At 42.1% G+C, this 24,210-nt stretch overlaps 1 protein-coding gene across 5 annotated transcripts in view; it reads left to right on the top strand.

Moving 5' to 3' along the window:
- The window catches only part of RC3H1 (ring finger and CCCH-type domains 1), an 86,967-nt gene that overhangs the window by 1,831 nt on the left and 60,926 nt on the right, over positions 1-24,210 (top strand). The window contains exon 1 of one of the 5 annotated variants that reach the window (XM_075936938.2): positions 20,079-22,679. The exons of the other annotated variants lie outside the window; for them this stretch is intronic. The gene's annotated coding sequence lies outside the window, so the exon portion shown is untranslated. Of the gene's footprint in view, positions 1-20,078; positions 22,680-24,210 lie in introns of those variants that run through there. 5 annotated transcript variants of the gene reach the window in all.

A 24,210-nucleotide genomic window follows, 5' to 3' on the forward strand; every position in this document is an offset into this window, starting at 1 on the left:
TTTAAAACAAGATACTATATTTTTGGTTTGACATTGGTCTGAACTGATGTCTGTTCCATGAAACAAAGGGGAGATCTGCATGTAAAATATTGCATTGGCGTTAGGGATGTTAAATTTGATTAATTAGCTAATTGAGTAGTCGATGGAATTTCCACTGACTACTTGATTTGTCAATAAGGGGGATGCTCTCTTATCTTTTTGTGCCTCTCCCTTTGAAGTGTACAAGAACCACAGCGGCTTATGTACATTTAAAAGGGAAAGGTCCCCGGCTGGTGAGGGTTCCCTTCCGTGCCTCTTCCTTTGAAGTGTACAAGAGCTGGATGCAGCTCTTGTATATTTCAAAGGGAGAGAATCAGCAGTCAGACTGTACACGGGACTGTTTCAATTCCTGCTCAGGCTGTTTCCCGGATGCCCTCTGCCTCCCCTGCCCCCTGTGGAGATGGTGCGTGGGGAACCATTTTTAAGCTGGCTCCCCCCCCGGAACGGGCACGTGCTTTCCTTCCCCTCCCTGCTGCCTCTCACTGATAGAGGCAGCAAGAGTGGGGGGAGCAACTAATCGAGTTCCTACTCGATAAGCATTTGCTTATCGGGTGGTTGACTAGTCACTTACATCTCTAATTGGCGCAGCTGCACCAGTGTAGCATCATCTCATCAGTATGAGAAGAGCTCTCATGGACACAGCTCTGTCTACGTGGGAGTTAGGTCTCTCTAATTCTGTCACTCAGAGCTATGGATGTTTTGCACTCCTGAGCAATGTAGTTAGTGATTTAGATCTGTAGTGTAGACCTGACCATAATGATGGCTTCAGCCCGCTTCCCAAAGCGTAAGTGTCTGCATGACACTGACCAGCACCACTCTTGCTAACCGAAAGGCTTAACAGAGTTAAACGCTGAAGACATAAATTATTTAAAGATGGCAGTTTTGAACAAATGTTGCTGAGACCATTTGGAGAAGCTTGAACTCATGTTGCCTGTGACCTACCAGCTATCTAGATAAAGACTGTCACAAATGCTGGCAGTCTGGAACTCTATAGTAGTTCTGAATTCAGGAAATAGATACGTCCAAAATTTTGAATGAATTGCTTTCTTATTTATCTGAATATTTGGAAGGAATCTGAAAATGGTGGCAAGGATTGAAAATGTCACTAGTTTGGGACTTGGTATAGACATAGACTTGCCAGAATATTAGTTTCTGTAATTGTGTTTGATTTTGTTTTTAAGCACTTTCTATTTTGAATCTTTTCATTTTAACCATTGCAGAACATTAAGGGAGTTCGTGTTAGGTTTGCACTGACAGCTGGGCTGTGGTCCATCCTAAGGAGGAGGGTGGGCTCCTAACCATAGAGGAGGCCATTCCACTGATGGATGACTTTTGCTTGGGGGTGGCTCCTTTACATCTGGCTGTGAATGAGTGAGCCAGAGGTGACAGTGGGGCTGCAGAGTGTGCCCTTTGTGGCCATCAGTCTGGTGACACCAGATCCCTGCAGGTATTGGCTGTGGAGGAAGCTGTACTTGCTGACTATTATAGAGAGATATTATTTTGTTGATTTCTGTGTCAGGTGAAATAGATGTTTAACAATGGCTGATTTAAATCAAATCCTACGTATATGATACTGGACGAGTGCCCAAGAGAAGCATTGCTAGTTTAACAAATTAATGGTGGTAAGGTTCATTATCTCATGACTCACTGTTGCGAAAAAGGTGTGCTGCATTGCATGCCTTTAGAAAACTGGGAATTTTTTGTGGTTTGTCAGCCATGCATGTTGTCTTGATTATCATATTTCTTTTCCCACATGAATTCCAAAATGATTGTAATGTCTGATATCTAGAAAACAACTGACTGCAAGCCAATACTTTAAATGTCTTAAGTGCAAAATGGAGATAATGATACTTACTACTTTTGTAAAACTCTTTATAGCGCTCTCCATCAGTAAACAGCATAAGAATTAGGTGGTATTATAATTATTTACAATCTTTGAAAAGTTTGGAAATGTGGGCTTCAAATGCTATGAAGAGTAGGCACTCATTTTTTTAAAGATTTAAGTCTTAAAAGTTGGGCTCGCAAATATGTGGCCTGATTTTCCAAAAGTAGTAAGCACCCAAAAGCTCCCTTGCGTGTTTAACCAAACTTGTTGTTAAATCTTGACCTTTCTTTCTGATCATCACTGAAATCAATTGCACAATGAGTTCAAGTAGCTACAAAGTAGAAGAGGGAGAAATAAGAATATAATCCTTGTGGTTTTTCCCTTGCCCCACAAGGCCTCATGCGCTGCTTGGAGTTTGCTGGACAGTGTATTGAACCAGAAATTTTTTCCTCATCTTTGCCATTGGTCACACAAATATGTTCAAATCCTGAATGGAGATGCATACATCTTGATTTTTTTTTTTTTTTTTATTATTTTACAAAAACACTGATGTGATGGCTGGGTACATGTAAAATAATTACACGAAATTCAGCAAGTGAACTAACGTTAATCAACAACTCTTCTGTAAAAATATTTTTAGTCTTCCGCCCTTTCAAGCCATGTTCAAGAAAAGCCTGAAAAAATAGGTAGACCTTGCAATCATCCCCTCTCAGTGGAGACAGATGACGAGGAAAGCAAATTGCATTTGTTGCTGGAACTTAATTTAATGGACTTCATTGGTACTAGTGAGGCTTCTGTAGTTTTGGTTTCTTCCAGCAGAATCAACAATGCATGCAGTTGCTGTGGATTTATGCAGTTGATGGCCTGTTATACATGATATTACAAAAAGATTGACAGTTAAACATTCCTGTTGCATGAACAAGATGTTCTCCTTTAAGGGGTCCATCAGGATTTTTTCCATCCAAGGTATGTGCAACATTGCACAGTTTTTGGGTGGTCTTCATAATTTCTACTCAACTGCCAGGTATCGGCTTCTGCAAGAATGTCATGAGATGCAGGCCTGAAATAGTCTGGTAAATCCTGCAATAAATCCTTTTAAGACTTGTAGCTTAGTTTGTAAAATTGGTTATCCTGATGGATGGAGATGCATTGTCCAGGCTACCGTTTTCAAGAGTACTGGGGATGCAGAAAAGGCAATTGGAGTTTAGAAGCATCAGAAGAACAACTGCGGTGTATGAGCTAGTTCTGTAAGAACAGGCAATTCCTGTGCATCTGGAGAGTACTACTTACCAGGATTTTGCATGCAGAGTACATTGACCGGAGATTCATCACAGGGGTTTGGGAATTCCGTGATGGCATGCTCACTTGCTTGCATTATGCATAGCAATGAGTCATTGGAACCATTCCCAGTCACCAATGGATTCAAGAAGGTCTGTGGGTTGCCCCTGGCCTGCTAATATAATGATCTTTTTTGGGGATTGTCATTAAGGAGTTGGACTAATGCCCTCTGGAGGTCTTTTCCAACCCTAATCTTTTATGATTGTGCAGGCAACAATGAAAGAACAGGAAGTGACTATTTCTCATCTTGTGTTGTTTGATGACTGTTTCCTGAATGCCAGATCTGAGTCTGATATGCAGCAGACTATAAGCTATTTTTCTTCAGCTTGTGACAACTTGGGTTTCACAACATTAAGGAGACAGAAGTGAAGTGTGCACTACGAAAACCTGGCGTAGAACCTGACATCACAGTGAATGGCCAAATCCTCCAAGCAGTGGAGAGGTTCACCTACCTTGGAAGTACTATCACCTTCACATCACTGATGAAACGAAGGTCAGAATTGCAAAAGTGAGCATGGCCTTGGGCAGGTTTTGTGCAAATGTGTGGGAGTGCATAGAAGCATTATTTAACAAACAAAATTGAAGGCCTACAAAGTCATTGTGTTGCCATCTCTGTATGAATGTGAAACCCAGATGGTGTATGGACGCCATGCTCTGAAATTGAATTGCTTCCAAGTGGGTTGTCTGAGGAAACTGATTAAGATAAGATGGCAAGACAAGGTTCAAGATATTTAGTTTCTCGTATGAGCAGGCTTTCCAAGCATCCCTACTCTGATGATATCACAGATAAGATGGGCAGGCTATGTCACAAGAAACAGGTGAAAGACTGCCAAAGATCTTTTATAGAGAGCTCAGGGGAGGAAAGCAATCTCAAAGAGGCTGAAAGAAATGTTTCAAAGACTCCCAAGTTATCCTTGGAGTGTATCAACATTGACTCAGACTTCTGGGAAGATCTCTCTCAGAATTGTTCTACCTGGTGAAACCTCATCCTTACTGGAGTTACAATCTATGAGCAGAGGAGAACTTCTGAGGCAGAGCAGAAGCACCAGCAGCGTGAGCCCTTATCTATATTGTCACTTAAGTTGGCAAAACTTGTCATTCAGGGGTGTGAAAACAACCACATGCACAGAGAGGGACATATGTGTTGCAGGCATAGGCACTTGTGTGCACAACACTGGCAGGAGATATTTGTCTGCCAGCATAGGTACTACTACTTGTTTAGGTGGGATTTTCCATTTTTATATCGACAACTTTCTTCCATTGATTTTAAAACAACTGCATGAGTGATCTTACAGCAGCACAACTGTATTGCTACAGTTTTACTATGAATTGACATGGCCTAAATCTCTCAGCAGTGGTATATCCGCTATTAATCAAATAACCTATCTTTTGTTTAGGCCAATTGAGCTTTGAACTCTCTCTGGCAAACTGATCAGCCACTCATGTTCACAGAAAGCAGACTGACCTCATTGGTGTCATGGTCTGTCCTTGAAATTGAAGGATGAACAACATATTGTATATTAAAACGTTCACTGTCCTTTATGGTCTCAAAAAATCAATTCATCTTCTCTCTTCAGTGACAATTAGTACCTAGGAGTACTGCAGGAGAAACATTGCTGTCCTTGAAGGTAAAAGTTGCATATAGAGGATAGTCAAGGTTGCACGGGGTGTTTACCTTAACGCAGTATCTGTTGGTTTTCCTGAGCTGGTGTTTTGCTGAAATCCATGTTCTAGAAAGGCATGAGCTGTTGCTGGACTAGGTTAAATCTATATTAACAGCTTTTTTCCTCGCCATTTTAAATGTTTATATGTGTGTAAATTAGAGGATGCATGGAAGGAGAAACAGATGATAGATATGTACCACTGTAAGTCAAGTCAGTAAATTAAAGGATCTTGGGAGCAGTTGAAGCTTCAATTTGAGCCCAATGTTTTCCAGTACATCAAAAATATAGATAAGAATCTTACTTGCTCGTTTTGATATTCTACTTTTTCAGTGATGTTGACTGAATAATAATTTGAACAAGAGTAACATCGTGCCTTTCCTCTTTCCCAACAATAATACAGTGTATGTGTAAAGAATGAAAATGTTCGAGAATTTTCCAACTTGTAAAGGCCTAATTTTGAATTCCCACGTAAGGCATTAGTTAGTAAATGTGCTTGCTCAGGAGAGAAAAGGAATTCTCTTCCCATTGTCTTATCTGAGGATAACAATTAGTAGGGATGTTAATAAGTGGCTTTTTTTGTAAATGTGTAACTGCTGAAAATTTCAGCGGTTACATGTTTACACGCCGGGCGGGGGGGAGTGGCTCTGTGGGTGGAAGCAGGTGTGTCTTGTGTGTAACCGTGAAGGTTAACGAATGAGTCCACGTTCATTGGTTAACCATTTAAGCGTTTAAACCACCACATCCCTAGTATGTCAAGTAGTTGCAAAAGAGATGGGTTTAAAAAATGGATTATTTTGTTGTAAAACTTACTTCTCTCATTTGCCATGTGTTGTTTCTGTTAAGGTCTTGCATGTGATGTTGATATTTTAAGCAGCTGTTTGCTGTGCTGTTTATAGCAAGAAAGAATGTCTCTTAAAAACTAAGGATAGCTTCGGGACTCAACAAATCATATCAAGCAAATACTAGTATTTTGGAAAATCAGTATTTTAAAACCCCCTGAATTCTTGTTTTGTAAATAGGCACAGGATGAATATTTCCACACTCACTCTGGATAACAGCAGTTGGTGTTTGTTGAAGAGGCCTACTCTTCTACAAGGATTCCAAGTGATAAATTTTGTGAGTTGACTGCTTCACTGCACAAGTGTTAACAGGGCCTTGGACCTGGAATGATTATGTAGAATATGTGCTAACTATTTGGGGTAAACAATTTGTTCCACTTTGCATTTAGCTGGGGCATTCAGGTCTTGTCTACACTAAAACCCCACTGTCAATCTAATCTATATTACTTCAGCCACACAAATAGCATAGATGAAATTGATGTACTTAATGTGGCATATTTTATGTTCTAGGGCCAACCAGGACTGTTCTCCCATCGACTCTAGCTGCTCTTCTTGTCCTGGTGGAGTACTGGAGTTGACGGGAGAGCATTCGTAGGTTGATTTATTGCGTCTAAGCTGATGCAGTAAATCAGATCACTGCAGCGTTGATCCTCCGTGTAGTGGAGACAAACCCTCGGAGTACCTTTCCCAGACCAGAAGAGCTTTGAGTAGCTCAAAAGCTCGTCTCTCCAGTCAGTAGAAGTTGAGAGTAAAAGGTATTAGCTCATCCTCCTTGTGTGTCTACATTTTTTTAGGGTAATTTTATGTATTTAAACTATATTTGTTGAGTTTTTCTAGAGTAACTTCAGAGTCTGTTTTGCAAGCCAGTACTTCTGTGATTTGTTTTTAGACTTTTGGATAGAAAGCACAGATGTTTACAGATAGTGTCAAGTTGTTTTCAGTTGACAAATTGTCTTGTAACTGTTCCCAAAATTGTGGTGTCTGTTCAGTTATTCCATGTTGTGCACATGAAGTGTATGATATCTTTTTACAAATGCTGGCCTGTTAGAATATGCAATTCCTTTGAGCTCTCTAAAGAAGTTTAATAACCTGCATCTCTTACTGGCCAGTGTTGAAAAGTTTAAGCATATAACTCCCACAATTTAAATAATCTTCTAGAATAGGAAGAGTTTCTTTGACACTAGAGACTGGCTAGCTTTTTATACTGATGTTTTTATTCTAACATTTTTATTTGCTAGAATGAAAAATTGAGTGCGTCACTAGTTTTCCTTAGGTTAGATGATTTAATTCTTACCACCTCTCCTGTCTTTTTCCAAAGCCTGAATTGATGTTTCTGTAAATGGTGCTCTTTGTTTGTCCAAGGACAGGCGCTATTTATAATGGGATAACTTTTCTGAATTCATTGATGTCTCTACGGCTACGCTCTTCTAAACTACGCTCTTCTGTCGGCAGAGGGATGTAAATGAAGCACTTCGAAAGTGCAAATGAAGCAGGGATTTAAATATCCTGCGCTTCATTTGCATAATTGTCATGGTGCTGTTTTGAACAAGCGCCATTTCAAAACTGAAACCGCAGTTTAGACGCATTTTTTTCGATAATGGGGAGACTTTTCGAAAGATCCTGTACACATCAAAGAATGAGGTTTACAGGATCTTTTGAAAAAGCACCCCATTTACGAGAGAACCTCATCTAGACTGCGGTTTTACTTTCAAAATGGTGCTTGTTTGAAAGAGCGCCATTGTGTGATTATGCAAATGAAGCACGGGATATTTAAATCCGTGCTTCATTTACATCCTTTTGCTGACAGAGGGATGTAGTTTAGATGTAGCCTACCTCTATTGCAGTTGTCCTCCAGCTGTGGGACGTGTCCCCTGGGGAATGCAGAGGAACATCTGGGAAGGGGGCACAATGGGCCTGGGCCAGCCCCCTAGGGGGACAGGGAGAAGGCATCACCAGCCCCACTCTGCCACCAATTCCACTCTGGGTCTAGTCCCAGCTAGTCAGACACTAAATGTCTGGTTCTCCACAGTAACCAGCCACTATGGGGAGTGGCGGGCTGGGAAGAGCAGCAGTTAGTGCTGTGGCTGGAGCTACACTTGGGATGGTACTGGTGACTCCTGCCCCTACTGCAGCTGCTCCTCCCTCACCTGTTCCATTCACCCACTGCTCCAGCTCCCAGGGGCATGGACTGAGTGTGTGGCAGGGCATTACTGAAAAAGTTGCATGGTTTTGTTGCTCTGTTCTTGCTCCTCCTCTTTTCCTGCTATGTTTCTCTCTTCCTACCTGATGCTCCCTCTGCTAGGTTTAACCAGTTAATGAATCGATGCAGACAACAGAGCTGGCATCTTGTCTATTAATCACATCACAATGGCCATTCAAAATTACTTCAGATTACCGTTTTCCAATAATAGAAGTGAAATACATTGTGGAGGACCAGTGCAGTCTTATGAGCAATTGTGGGACACTCTGTCCTCTCGCGGCCTCCTGAGTGTCATAATTTCTCACCTGCTCCAGAGAGGAAGCTAATGAGCATTGTTCATGGCAAACTCCCTGGCTTGCTGCTTTGGCCATAGGTCGAATTGGCTTCAGAGAGTGGATTGGTGGGTTAATGAGAGGCCACTCCTCTGGCCACCCTTCCTGTGTATGACTCATTTTCCTACTTCAATAGCAAAAAATTGCCTGCTGTAGAACTAATTAAAAAAAAAAAGGAACTAGTGCAGCAAAGAGCTCAGAAAGGAGGCTTTCTCCTCAGTGGAAAACTTTGATGTTAACCTCGCTTGTGAAACACTCCAGCTTCAGGGATTGGAAGCTCAAGCTTTAGGCCCGATGCCTTCAGAATAGGTTGTAGGAAGTAGCATGTTACTTTTGTTTCTTTAGAAGTTGCGCTCTGTGCAGTGTATTATTTGAACCAGTTGTTTATCTACTGTGCTTTAATTTGTACCTCACCACACCTTGTGGGCAATCCTTCATCGATCTCACTATGTCCGTTGTTCTGCAGGGTTCACATAGGTCTTGACCGACTTCCTGATCCCTAATGACATCACCTGAATATTTACCATTGAGCAAGAGCTGAAAGGTTCCATATGCCACCAGGAATCTTTCAGAACTATGTGGACTTCTGAATTATTATTATTATTTTATTTTAATACTGTGAGGCTGCTTGATGTGGTGGTAAGAGCATGGGACTGGAAGTCAGGGCTTCTAAATGGTTTTGCTCTCTTGATCTAGTGTGAGAATGAGAAAGGAACATAATCTTTCACTTCCGTTTTCTCTTCAATAAAATACTTACCCATGTTTCGTAAATAGGTTTGAGAGGAAGGATGGAAGGAGCTGTTCAGATACTAGGTATTAATGTCGCTGTAATAGTATTAAGAATTTAGGAAGCACTACTGAAAGCTGCATTGGTGCTTGGAGAGCAATTCAAAGCCTGAAGGCTCAGTTGTTGAAATTGTTATTGCATCTTCCAGGATCAGTATTTACATGAAATAGTGGTTACTCTTGGCTATTCAATTTATAGCTTAAGCAAAACAAGTACATTAGCTTTTAGAAAGTAATCCCTTCTTATCTTCCATATGAATGTAGTGAACAGGGTTTCCTTTTCAGCCTCTTCTTCAAGGTCTGAGAATGGTGAAGTATTAACTCCTGCTGGATGAGTATTCCCCAGGTGAGGATAGTGACCCAGTAACTTGATGACTGAAACAAAATAAATCCCATAATATACTCTTAATGTATAAGAACCTGTATCTTGTACTAGTTAAGGAAGTAGACATACACATTGTTCTACTCCTTTCTTGGTGCAACATAGCTTTTTGCAAAGTAATAAGACAAGTTCCTGTGGAAATAACTTTTAAAATATTTATTTAAATTTACATAATGCTCTTTCTCCTTAAGTGTTGTAAAAGAAAATGAATAAAAGTAGGATTTTTCGAATTACACAAATTGTAACGTCAATCTTTGAAAGCAATTTTAAGTATACTTTAGATTTCCTGTTTTTGAGACATCTGATACAGAGCACTGATCAATGTGGTTTCACATTAAAGGTTGCAGATCTTTGCTATGTGTTTCCAATGGGAGTTTGTTTGCTGCTTCCTCGATGTTTCAAGCATTAACACATTTTTACACAAATAAGGCAATTATAGATTCCTCTGGCACTGGAATATTTCATGGCTGATTTATACTGTGAACTTATATTGGCACAACTGCATCTCAGGGTGTGAAAAATAAACATCCTTGAGAGAGGTTGGCATAGATACATATCTCCTGGTGTAGACAACAGTAGATAGATCAATAGAAACATTCTTCTATCTATTGCCTCAGGGAGTGAATTACTGAGAACCCTTTCTGTTGGCGTAGGTAGTGTCGTCTACACTCAAGTGCTAAAGTAGTCTTGCTACAGTGGTTCAAGTGTAGACATACTCTCAGTATAATATTTGATCAAAACTAAATATAAGTGTGGAATGGGAATCTCGGTGAGTGTTTCTGAAGGGGATTGATAGGATTGCAGCTACTTTGGGTGGTTAAATTATGCCACTGGCTAGTTTAGACTACAGGTTGAACATCCGTGGTCTGGATTGATTTTAGTTAGCTGCTGTCCATTTATTGTGGGTGTGGCCAAGTTTCCTGCCATCCCATAAAGTTTGTTTACAGCCAACAGTGTCCTGTGCTGTTGTTTAGCTCTAATTTACCCCCAAAATGTCTTCTAAGAGCATTGTTAGCAGTGGAAGTGTTGGTGAGGCTGCTAGACAGTATTGACCTCCCGTGGTCCGGCAAATTCTCTGATTCGGCACTCGTCAGGCTCCGAGCGTGCCAGACTAGAGAGGTTCAACCTGCAGTATAATTGTAATCTGTATGTTCAGGTGGAATTCATTTGTAGTAAACTGTTTCAGGACATTAGGCAGAAAAGATTTTATAGAAAAGGAGAAGCTGTTAGTGAGATTTAAGCCAATACCCGTGGAGGTAATGGTGTTGCTGATTCATGAGCAAGCCAGTGTGATGGCTAACTTACTCTCAAGAATGATCATATGCTGGGTTTCTCAGAAAGTTCTGTCATGCAGAAACTGAAGAGTTTTGATTCCATTGTTTCTTCCTGTGAGCAGTGGATGAAGTCAAGCATGAAATAAAAATGCTGTTGCTCTCTGGTAGTGCAAAAGAATTTGGATTTTTTTTTTTTAGCCGCTCAGGTGGTGATCATAGAACCCCAAGAATGTAGGACTAGATGGGACCATGATAGAGCAACTAATCCAGTCTTCAGTAATGCAGGACTGTTAAGTAGACAGTCCATACCCTAATGGTACAGAGAGCCTCTGATTCATCACAAGGAGAGGGTCATCAGCCTATCTGTTAAGCGCACCTGACAGATCTTGAAACTACATGGCATGAATCACTGTAACATTTAAAAGTAGGAGTACAGTCATAGTCATGCTGGTGTGACGTGCTGGCACATGAGCTCTCACTCTTCAATGAAAGTTGGCAGTTAGCCTGTTTGTTGGTCAGTGTCTGCACCATCCCACAAAATGTCCTTCAAGCAGTTTGCTCCGTTAACCCGTCTCCAACACAATAGAGAAATTTCATCCTGATTGGGCTTCACAGGCATCAGTGGAATTGTGCTAGGAATGACATTCATTCACAAATTTTGACAAGGTTCCTCTTCAGACTGATTGCTTCGTTTGGTTTCTCTTTCTGTCACTGCTTTTGCCGCAACAGCAGTGAGTAGCTGAATGTAGGAATGTGTAGGTGGAATAGTGGCTTCAGTGCCTAGATTTTCCCTTTTATGCTGTCATCTGTATAAACTGGCGGGTGCCGGGAACCCTGGTGAGTTCCCTGGGGGACAGAATTCGTGAATTTTGCCATTCACGGTGGATGTGGGAACACATCCACCATGACTAGCATGGGTTTCCTGTATTAATCTAAATACAAAGACTGAAAGATTCTACATTTAAAATGCAGAGCTGCAGCATTCCCAAGTCGTGCTGGTCTGGGACCTAACCCCGCTGTGGCTTTGCAGTTTAAATGTATGTGCGCCTGGCTCCTACTACATTTCCACTGGAGAGCCGCAGTGGGGGTAGCTCCTGGATCAGCACAAGCCACGACAGCACCTTCACTAATCGTGTAGTTGATAGAAATTATATCAACTACACGATTGGTCAGTTACCCGCCACTTAACATCCTTAGACCCAGCACATGTTTTTTTAAAAAACAAACACTTTGATGGCAGATTTGACAAAATACAAAGAAAGCACCAAAGTGAGATTTCTAAAGTTAGTTACAGCACTTGAACCAAGGTTTAAGAATCTGAAGTGCCTTCCAAAATTTGAGGGACAAGGTGTCGAACGTGCTTTCTGAAGTCTTAAAAGAGCAACGCTCTCTGATGTGGAAACCTGAACCACCAAAAAAGAAAATCAACTTTCTGTTGGTGGCATCTGATGATGAAAAGGGACATTCACCAGTCTTCACCAATTTGGATCATTATTGCGCATCATCCATTAGCCTCATGGACTCATGTCCCCTGGATTGAAGTGTAAAGGAACATACAAATCTTTAGCACATTTGGCAATTAAATATTTTGCGATGCATGGCATTGTTGTAGCCAGCAAACACTTGTGTTCACTTTCAAGTGACATTCTAACTAAGCGGGAAGCATTATTTCTTGAAAATGTAAACCAACTTCTTTGTCCAAGTGGACAAAAAGTAGGATTGAGTGAACTGATAGCTCTAAAATTTTACATTGTTTTATTTTTTAATATAGCTATCTTTTGTACATAATTCTATACTTCTAAGTTTCACTTTCATAATAGACTATTATAGTGCTTTTAATGGGAGAGCTGAAAAATATTATTTCTTTTGTTTTTTTTACAGTGCAAATATCTGTCTTCTATTTGAATCTGATGGATCTACATGTACCTGTGCTGACTATTTTCCTTTAGAACAGAGAATAATCTTAAGTTTTTGCATTTTTTAAAAATCTGAGGCAGCAGTCTTCCTTTTGTGGTTGAGTTCTAAAATGCCTGTTGTCCGAGATCAGTAGGTGGGTGAGTGGAAACTGTGAAACAAAAAGCTTTTGTTTCCATTTATGAAAACCACACTAACAGTTTTATGTGATATTTTATAAACCCCCTTAAAGAGAGGCGATATTTATCCTATGGAAATCTGAAGGGTAAATGAGTCTAATACCAAAGTGGCACTCTATTTAAAAACAAAGAAAACTGTAAGGTTAAAACAGAAATTAGTGCCCTGTCCCAAGGTTAGTATGGGTCCAGGATCTGGCCTCTTAGCATTGCTACAAATGAAATCCCCAGGGGGCCAGTAGAATTTAAAGCAAATGAAGCTCAGGTACATGTAATCAGAAGTGCCTGAATTATCCTGCTTTTCAGCAAGAGTTTTGTCACCTACTGGATGACTGAAGACAAGCCCAGCCTGTGTTGGAATATAACACCACTTAAGAGCGGCCAGCAATTTGTCCACCTATCCGCTTTTCAAGTTTTAGTTCCAAACCATGTTCAGGGGCCTAGGTACATCCAGCACTGTACTCAAGGGTAACTTATGTTCCCTTTAGGATACAATTAGAGTGTAGTCGGGAGAACCGGTTACAGCAGTGTTCTATCTAGTTGTTCATGTTGATGGTACTGCAATTGCGTACCCTAACTGTGCAAAAGCCTTGGACTGTCCAAAGCTTTAACCAGTTACATAGTTACTTATGGGGCCAGCCCAGCAGGATTCAAATATGGGGAGAGCCAGGTGTGAGGTCAAAGGTTTCTGTGTGGGACAGTCTGAGTGTGTGCAGCTCATCTTAATTTTCCCGGGGCTCCCTGTGGGATTCAGATTAAAGTAGTTGGGGGTCAGCGTGGGAGCTGGATGTGGGGAGATGAGACTTGGCATGGCGGATGGTTGGGGTGCTTGGTGGGGAAAGAGGCCTGGGTGTAGAGTGGAAAGCCTCCTTAGGGTAAGGATTCAATGGGTCTGCTTAATAGAGGATCTCCAGCTGCTACCAAGGGGATGTTGCATGTTTGGCTTCCGTTAACACCCATTATTCCCCTGTCTTGCCCAGTTCATCCTCCAATTTCCATCCCCACCCTAGTTACCCCCTTCCTTACCTAGTGCCTCTTCCATTCACCCCTAATCTCTCCTTCCCTCATTTCCCTCTCATGCCCCCCTGACCCAGCTACATTGGTCACTCCCTGTTGCTCGAAAAACAGGAAGGCTGTCAGCACGTGAGGAGAACATAACTGGCACTAGGGCCCAGAAGGCAGTGTTCAGCTGTAGATTCAGCAGAGCTGCCATACAGCCTCCTTCACCTGGGCAACTCTCTGCTTACAGAAATAGGCCAGGGCAGTGGCATGTGACGTCCCCCCCCCCCCCCCCCCCCCGATGCTTTCCTCTGTGGGAGGATAGGGGGAGCTGCCCTGCTACCCTCCCCTTCCCCCCCGCACAGCTATTTTTGCAGGAGGGGGAGAGAAGCGTGTTTTCTGCAGACACACAGTCCTGCAGAATTCCCCAAGGAGTAGAGTCTTCCAACCAGGTCAAATATTTGGAGGGTACGTAGGAGCTTTTGTTTAGAATATGCCGTGCAAATAATTGTAACAAACATCTGTGAACAAATCTTTCTGTAACAGTCTCACTTTTGCTGATACAGCTCCAGTGTAAATAGTATGGTAGAAGTTATCGCTTAGACTAGCCCTTGGCATTTTAACCATTGTTGGGTAACCATAGTCAAAGCTGGTCTGGACAGTAATGATTAAAATTCAGTAAGCTGCCTGCATTTCCTCTTTGCAAGCCCTCCCACCATTGCTGCTGCCTTTGGATTGGCACCAATGCAAGGCAAGGACAGATTGCCAGACCGGGGCTACTCAACACATGGCCTGTGGGCGGCATGCGTCCCACAGCCCGTTGGTTTGCAGCCTGTGGTGCGGTTTGGATTTACCCAGGGCTCAACACATGACCCACAGGTGGGAGCCAAAACAAAAAAGTATTCAATATAATGGTCTTCTGTTAATATATGTTTTAGTAGTTAAATTCCTGGACTGTCATTGCTCATGAAAAGTGCTGTCAGATGGGTGGAAGTCGGATAAATATTGCATTTTATTCAGATCAGCAGAACTGGGTTAAGTGGGGCCTGCGTGTTGTGTAGCCTTGCCTTAATCTTTGTATTCATGCTTGTCACTGTGAAAGAAGCTATTTGCATATATATTGCATGTATATGCAATCACACTTAAGTTACGGCCCTCGGCATGTGCTGTGAGTATCATTGTGGCCCCTGGGGCTTCCAAAGTTGAGTACAGGCAGTCCCCGAGTTACGCGGATCCGACTTATGTCGAATCCGCACTTACGAACGGGGCTTTCTTGCCCCGGAGCTCGCAGGCAGCGGGACCGCCCAGAGCGCAGTGGTCCCGCCACCTCGACCTCCGGGGCGAGAAAAGCTGCTCCGGGTGCCCCTGGTCTGCTGGGGACCGTCTCCAGCAGACCAGGGACACCTGGAGCAAAGCCGGTGAGGCGGAGGGGTCCCGCGCCTCTGAGGCTTTGCTCTGGCAAAGCCTCAGAGGCGCGACACCCCGCCGCCACTGCCGCTTTGCTCCCAGTGCCTCTGGTCTGCTGGGGACAGTCCCCAGCAGACCAGGGACACGGGGAGCAAAGCCGCAGCGGCGGCGGGGTCCCGCGCCTCTGAGGCTTTGCCAAAGCAAAGCCTCAGAGGCGCAGAACCCCGCCACGGCTGCGGCTTTACTCCCCGTGTCCCTGGTCTGCTGGGGGGGGGCGCGCAGCTAGTGCGCGCCCCCCCTCCCCGCCCCAGCAGACCAGGCTTTTGTTGTGGACCCTGGGGTAGAGCAGCTGGGGTGCTGCCGGGTTGGTCCTGCAGGGACCTACCTGGCAGCCCAGCTGTTCTGTCCCAAGCTCGAGATTCAGCCGCTGTTGAAACTGATCAGTGGCTGATTCCAGGGAGCTGGTGACAGAGCAATTCTGCCTCCAGCTTCCTGTAGTCAGCCCCTGGTCAGTTTCAGCAGCAGCAGCTGAATCTGGAGCCAGTTCCAACTTACATACAAATTCAACTTAAGAACAAACCTATAGTCCCTATCTTGTACGTAACCCGGGGACTGCCTGTAGTTGTGGGCTAAACTATGATTTCCTTTGTTGCCACCGTTGACAGAAGACTGTGCTGTACACGTTAGGCTAAAATACTGTTTCAGAATACAGTTATAGGCTTGTCTTCTGTTTACTCTGGCAAGGAGGCAGCATGCCTCATGCTTGGGTTAAATTAAGTGGGTTTATTTAACACACGTGTGGGGGGGGGAGAAGACAATCTCTTTTGCACTAATGCTTGCATCTGAACTACTGTCCATTTGGTGGGATTTTTTTCCTAAAATTCTCTAATGTAGAGAGCGTTTGAAATCATGGGGCCTGCCTTTACAAACATTTACAGCAGACTAAAAATTATCTGGGCCTGTCTCAGCACGATAGCTAATGTATCTAAGTTCTCACTAGCTAAAATGTGTTAAAACTATAACTGCCTCATCTTCACTAGGCTTGTAACACTGGTAAAATGAATTAACATGGTTTAGAAGTACCCTTTTACTTAATGCAGTCTAAAGCCATGTGAGGACGGTTGAGTGGAAACCCTTGTCTGGACTAGAGGGTCAGCATGTGCTTGCTACCATTGTCTAACAATATTCATTTAAAGCCTGTATAAACCCATCAAGGATTCACTGCGGGTTAAACCTTGACCTGTCTTCCATTCTGGAGACCCAAACTATGCTAGCTGAACAGCTTGAAAATAACTTTTCTAACATTGCACTAGGTAGAATGGTGCTTCACAACAATATTTAAAAACAGCAGTCACCAGAACAGTTTGATGTGCCATTATAGCTCTGTCTACAAGGTTCATCTACTGGAAATTGTATGTACACGGTTAGTGGGGGCTGAGGGAGTGGGGTAAGAGGTTTTAGTTAACACAGTTGACAAGCACTAGGGGTTTATTTACACAGTATTTTGCATAGAATTATATTGAATATATAGCACTGTGGTCGGTCTTAGAAAAGCGTAATTTGTTGTGGCATAAATTGAAGCTTTTGTTTGTATAACTCTTCTCATGGTGAAATATATGTATATCAAGCAACTTGATATCCTAGTGCTTCTTGTCATAACATAATTGGAACCTAGAAATTATTTCCTGCGCAACAGAAAGAAATTTAGAACCAGAGGGATGTGTGTGATAGCCAACTATGAACAAAACACTTAAGATGCCCATCTGTTTTTTAATATTATTTTGAGAGTAATCAAGTGTTTTCATTGCTCATGATGACTAACTCTTGAGTTATGTCCCGGACAAAGAATTCTAGGGTCTGTGCTCAAAAAACACTCTTCCAAAATAAATTAATGAGCAATGGAGACTTTTTAGTTTGTTGGAGTAACTCCTTTTTATAGCAGTTCTCAAAAGCAAATTTATGCCATTAGAGACATTTTTTACTGGTGTCTGTATTCATCGCAATATTTTCTAAAAGCATGGCTTGATTTTTTTTCAAGCCAAAGTTTTCACACTGTAGAACATTTAAAACCTATTAGAAATAAAATGTTTGCTTCAGTGTGTTTATGGTTTGCTTTGTTCCTCTTATTCCTTCTGTCTCAACTGCACATAAGCAAAGAGTTACTCAGCTCTGAAAGTATGTCTATGCTTCAATTGAAAACATGCAACTGGCCCACAGCAGCTGATTTAGACTTGCAAGGCTAAGGGTCTGTTTAACTGCAGTTGTAGTAGATGTTTGGGCTTGGACAGGAGTCTGAGCTCTGAGACCCTGTGAGATGGGAGGCAGCCTGAGCTCAAATGCCTACACTGCATTTAAAATAGCCATGAGTTTGAATCAGCTGCTATGGGGCAGCTGCAAGTTTTTAGTTGCCATGATAGATATACCTTTAGGCTACGTCTATACTACGGGCATTTTGTGCAATAACTGTTTTGTGCAAGAGTTCTTGCGCAAATGGTCTTGTGCAAGAGAGCGTCCACACTGCCATGTGCTTTTGCACAAGAGATTAGCTTTTGCGCAAGAGCGTCCGTGGCAGTGTGGATGCTCTCTTGTGCAAGAAAGCTCTATGGCCATTTTAGCCATAGGGGTTTCTTGCGCAAGAAACCCCTGTTGCCCGTCCACGCTGCCTTCTTGCTCTTGCTCAAGAGGGCTTATTCCTCGTGGGGAAAGGAATAACTCTTGCACAAGAGGCCCTCTGTTCCGACGCTTTACTGTACATTTCCTTGCGCAAGAATGCGCGTGCAGTGTAGACGCTCTGTAAGTTTTTGCACAAGGACAGCTATTCTTGCGTAAGAAGCCTGCAGTGTAGACGTAGCCTTAGAATCCAAGTGTTAGTGTGAGACTGGGAATTGGAAGATTTGTGTTCCTAACTGATACAAGGTAATGTTGGGTAAATCCCACAATCTCTTTGTTTGTCTGCCTGTCTTTCCACATTTAAAAAGAAAAATTGCCTTTTCTGAAGTTTTTTGGATCCTCCTTTGAAAGGTGACAGTGCAGTTTATGAAACTTTTTCACATTATAAATGCTGCTTAATTTTTTTGAGGACAAGTAAAAGCATAAATACAGGCAGTCCCTGGGTTACGCGGATCCGACTTATGTCGGATCTGTACTTACGAACGGAGCTTTTCTCGCCCCTACTACTAATAAATACTACATGTATTCCCACAGACCAAGCTTCTAGAGCCTGCATCTCTTTCACTAGAAATAACTCTATTACTATTAAAAGAGAGAGAAAACCAAAGAAAAATATTAAGAGCTCTTTCTTGCAGAACTCAAACTTACCATCCCCAGTTAGATATTAGAATCTAATCATGCACTTCTGACAAACATTTGCAAATCAATCAATTAACATTGGAATTTAAGACAACCTAAGAAATAATCCTGTTTCCACAGTATTGTCTTTCCCATGTTTCAGATTGTAACATGTAAAAAAGAGCCCTGTCTGCAAACGAGCCTATATATATATATATATATATATATATATATATATATATATATATATATATATATATATATATATATATATATTTATTTTAATTCCCGTTTATTTTTAAACTTAATCTTTCAGTGGGTTCCTCCATCAGCCTCATCCTATAGTGAAGTCATAATCCTGTTTGTGACATCGTAATGATACCACAGATATCACAACGTTACCATAATTTTATCATTTTGAGGCCACAGGGGCATAAAAAATGAGATGGTGGCTGAATGGAGATGTTTATGAGGACTGGCAAACATCCCAACCAATACCTGTTAATGCTTGCTTTGGCAGCATATAGTCTTCAGATGGAACATATACAGAAGATTAGCATAGCCTCCTACAAGCATAAGTCCAATTTGTGAAGCACTGTACAATAGATCGGTTACCTATTTTTGGAAATGCCGAGAACCCCAGAATTAATCGTCAATTTCTTTGTACTTAGGGAGCACAAGATTTGTGTGTCATTATGCTTGAGCCTATAACCTTAGTTACCATCCTCTAGTGCCTTGGTGTCCAGCCAGAGCGAACTAGCCACAGTCAACCGGCCAAATAGCCACATGTGGCTAGCGTGGACACCACAGCTCTAGTGGCTTTTCTCAAAACAATGTGAGAGCTAGATCATGAATGGCGCATGTTGTTTTTCACCAACTCCATCTTTCCACACTTACTCCAGAAAACAGAACCGACCTCTCAAAAAGCCTTATTTATTTCTTTTTAATCTAGAAAACCTTATTGTCTTTTTTAAAACTAAATATTGTGCTAACAAACTGCTAGAACCAGTCAACAATAAAATTCCCTTGACCTTTGTTTCTTACACAATGACTACGTCCAATTCCCAAGGTGTATACATGAGAATGAATGTTGCAGTCTTTTCCTGCCCCATTTCTAATTAATTATAGTCTTTTCAAGAGCTAGATTTAAAACATTACCAAAAATTTCCTTTATCTAAAAAGGCAGGCAGCTACATTTGGAAACAAATAAGGCTACACTACAAACGCTAATTGTTCTTTAAGAAGATCTGCCACATGCTCAACTTTCTCCAGGAGTTCCACAGAACTCCCTCACTTGTCCCTCTACAATGTAAACTTTTGACAACCTCATTTGCAAAACACAAAATTGACTACCCTGATTATGCCAATTACTGTCAGATTAACACCTTACCACCACCTCTGTCTCCCATAAGAACGGCCGTACTGGGTCAGACCAAAGGTCCATCTAACCCAGTAGCCTGTCTACCGACAGTGGCCAGTACCAGGTGCCCCAGAGAGGGTGGACCGAAGACAATGATCAAGCGATTTGTCTCCTGCCATCCCTCTCCAGCCTCTGACAGACAGAGGCCAAGGACACCATTTTATCCCCTGGCTAATAGACTTTTATGGACCTAACCTCCATGAAATTATCTAGCTTCTCTTTAAACTCTATTATAGTCCTAGCCTTCACAGCCTCCTCTGGCAAGGAGTTCCACAGGTTGACTACACGCTGTGTGAAGAACTTTCGCTTATTAATTTTAAACCTGCTCCCCATTAATTTCATTTGGTGTTCTCTAGTTCTTCTATTTAGGGAACTAATAAATAACTTTTCTTTATCGGCCCTCTCCACACCACTCATGATTTTATAGACCTCTATCATATCCCCCCTCAGCCTCCTCTTTTCTAAACTGAAAAGTCCCAGTCGCTTTAACCGCTCCTCATAGGGGACCTGTTCCAAACCCCTAATCATTTTAGTTGCCCTTTTCTGAACCCTTTCCAAGGCCAAAATATCTTTTTTGACATGAGGAGACCACATCTGAACACAGTATTCAAGATGTGGCGTACCATAGTTTTATACAGGGGCAGTAAGTTATTTTGGGTCTTATTTTCTATCCCTTTCCTAATAATTCCTAGCATCCTATTTGCCTTTTTGACCGCCGCTGCACACTGTGTGGAAGTTTTCAGAGAACTGTCCACGATAACTCCAAGATCTCTTTCCTGATTTGTCGTAGCCAAATTAGCCTCCATCATACTGTACATATAGATGGGGTTATTTTTCCCGATGTGCATTACTTTACACTTATCCACATTAAATTTCATTTGCCATTTTGTTGCCCAATCCCTTTTCTCTCCCAATTTAAAATCTGTGCTGTGCATGGGTAACTCCAGGAGCAGCCCCCCTTCCACACCCTGCCAAGTCAGAAGACTGCGCTAGCCCCACAAGACTGCCCAACGCTGGCCCCGACAGGCAGCACCATGTGGAGCTGGGCATGAGAGCCCTGCAGTCCAGGAGCTGCTCCAGTCGGGCTGGGCAGGTCCCCAGCCCGGGATCCTGCGTAGTCAGTTAACTGGTTAAACATTAGGTTTAAACATTTAACCGGTTAATTGATTGAGATTTTACATCCTTACTCTATATCTGCACATCCGTGCCTGCACATCCATGCTATCTCTACATCTTGCAGATTCTATATAATACTAATAATACAGAAATGGAGTTCTAACTGCCTAACTCCTGTTGTAGACAACATCATGCCAATGGAGGTCTTCTCCCATCCACATATCCATCTCCTGGAGAGATGGAGTACCCATTCTGACAGGAGAAGCTCTCTGTAAGCACTGCAGCACTGTAAATTGCAACAAGCCCTAAGATACAATTTTCACTATCCATCCAGGCTTATGTCTTGTATAGACTCATCACCTCCGTTCCTAGGATATCCTTTTCTCTAAGCATCGTTCACTCCAAGTGCTGCTGCAGAGATCATTTTTCTGAGCCTACTGCTATGATTCCTTCTCTTTGAATCCTTCCACTGACATCTCCAAAAGACTCTTAAACTGTGACATGGCACTTGCACTGTGGATTGGTGATCCTCTCCTTTGCTGTGATCCCTACAAAGAAAATTTGACAATGCTTAAGCCACTGATATGCTGAGACCTCGTCCTATTGCACAAACCAGTATCATCTCATTGCTTCCTTCTACACCCCAGTCTGTCTAGATGTATCAATCATTTGTCTTACACTTAGACTATAAAGCTCTCTGGATAAGGCTCCATCTCATTTTTCAGCACTTCTGTAGCACCCAGTGTGATGGGTTCTGTTTCCTAACTAGGCACTATTGTAATACAAATAAAATAATCTGAATGAATGCTACCCTGTGGGGAAAGTCTTCCTTATTAACAGATTTGTCACTGGCACATTTCAACAGCGTAAGTAATGAGTTAAATGCAGAACAATGGACCCATAAACAGAATTTGTTCTTTTGTGAGATTTTGATTCAAAACCTAGTTTCTCTGGTAGACGGGGTTTTTTATGTTCTTAGAAGCCAGGAAGTTTCGAGTGAAGGCTAATGTCCTTAATAGGCTATTGTTTTTGCCAAAAAATATTGTATTGGTTATCAAACAAGTGACTTTTACAAAATGAGGAGGTGTATGTTTTGTGAGGGGGATCTTTCTGACCTTCCTATTCCTGCTAGTGGGAGGTGGTCTATAGAGGGGAAGGAAACCCTTCCTTGTATGTTTCAGCCTTAATAAATGTAATTGAAGGTATAAAAACATTAGCCCCCACTTTGTGTTGAATTGTACAAGTTGGAGTTAGCATTCTGGTTTTGGACATGGTTATGGCTTCTTTTTTAGCTTAAAAATGAGACATGGAGCTTGCACAAACAACTGCATTGAATGAGTTTAATACTTGGTAGATTATATTTCATGTGACTTACTGTTAAGGGTGAGGGAGAAGTTTTGTTTTGGCATAAGCCTCCTGGGTTGTAGTACTTTTTCAAGTCTTGATTTTTGTCACCGAACTCTGCATTTCTGAGGGGGATGGCTGTTGGTAGGACTGAGTGGGTGTGTGTATGTGTAAAGAATGAGGAAGTGAAGCACTCTGAACGTGCAGTCATTTGACTAACCCCATGTACGACCAGTCCGGAGAGCTTTTTTTTTTCTCTTTCCTTGTTCTTAAAATACAGTAACCACGCAGTAATATACCAAGTATATTTGTGATGGTTATGGAGTTCAAGCAAAGGTAAGAATCTGTCTCCTTTTGGCATCTTCTCTTCGTACTTTTCTTCCACCTCCCCCACTTCAAAAAATTGTTTGTCATCAGAAGTAAGCTTTCATTTTCAGATGCTGTTCGGCAGAGCTGGGTGTGGAAACATTGTGTAACATAATTTTTCCTTTTCATCAATGCTGCAGTTGGCTGCTCTGTATGTCCTTAAGGAAAGGAAAGCTGCCTAGTATTGAACTGCATCTAAATAATCATTTTCTTCTGGCTGTTAAAGCAGTTAGGTAAAACCAGTTATTTCACTTTCTTTTAAAAGAAAAGATGTTTTTTTGTTTTTGTTTTTTTTAACAAGACTTCTTTTTAAAAAGGATTGTGAGAGGAAGTGAGAGAAAATATTGCAGTTGTATTTGTAACGCTTTTGGCTAGCTAGGCCAAACTCAAAACTGAGTTCTGTTAACAGATTTATTTTCAATATGAAGTGCAGGTGAAAAAGTGAGGCTTAGAGAATCAAGTCCTTTCACCTTGGGTTATACATGACAGTACAGGCTCCCCCATACTGTCTTCCCATTGGGTTGTAGCCTTGTCCTGGAGGGTCCAGAGAAGGTGGTTGATTCTCTAATCTCCTTTTCCCCTTTGCTTCTGTGCTGGTGAGTTTTCCAAATATGCTGAGCTGTCTGTTTGTCTGTCTCTGTGTATTTCTCACTCATGTTAACTCTTGCTCATTGAGTATTTATTTTTAATAATCCTGAGTGTAGGAGGAATGTAGTAACTGATTAATCCCAAGGCTCTCCTCCACCATCTGAGGGGGGAGTCCTAACAGATAGGTTTATCAGATGTGCCCACCACATGGAATGAATAAAGGCACAGGAAACATACCTGGTAAATTAGGCTTCTAGTGGAGATAAAACATAGTTTGACTACCTTTTCTTTCTTTCCTATGATAATGTTGAGGAATAGCCATTTCCAAAATTAATGCCATGTTATAAACTACTAGCAAAAGCTTCAGTTAGAATAGCCAGGAGCTGTGTGTCCATGTAACCTGGTGAAATGGTGGTTAGGATTTTTGTGAGGTACAGAGTTGGTGTTTTAACTGACAGTGGCTGACAGTGAATAAGAGTGTTTATCTGTAGCATTGATTTGCATGTTACCTGTTGATCTTGGAGATTGAGCCTTAGAGAGAGAATCCTTGTATTTTGCAAATGTGAAATAACCTTTTAAAAATATATATAATGAAACACTGCTCAGGTTTGGCCTAGCCGCTCCTCCATATGAGAGGGAGTGACTGGTCAAATTTGAGGGGGATGCACTGTGACTTGGCACATGGGTTCTCAGTGCTCCTCCGTTTTGGCTGGCTGCTTCTCTGTCATGATGGAGGGACAGTAGGGCCAGACGTCAGTGCTTCAGCAGGGCAATGCTTAGGGCGAGAAACCAAGCAGAGCCTCATAGGATAAGAACTACAACTGTGGGGTGAGTTTGCACTCCAGCCTCTCCCCTTCCCTCCCCCCCCCCCCCCCCCCGTCTTCTACTCTTCATTAGGCAAGGGCAAGACAAC

The sequence above is a fragment of the Pelodiscus sinensis genome, chromosome 9 (assembly GCF_052426305.1).
Source record: "Pelodiscus sinensis isolate ZL-2025 chromosome 9, ASM5242630v1, whole genome shotgun sequence".
NCBI classification, from domain to species: domain Eukaryota; kingdom Metazoa; phylum Chordata; order Testudines; family Trionychidae; genus Pelodiscus; species Pelodiscus sinensis.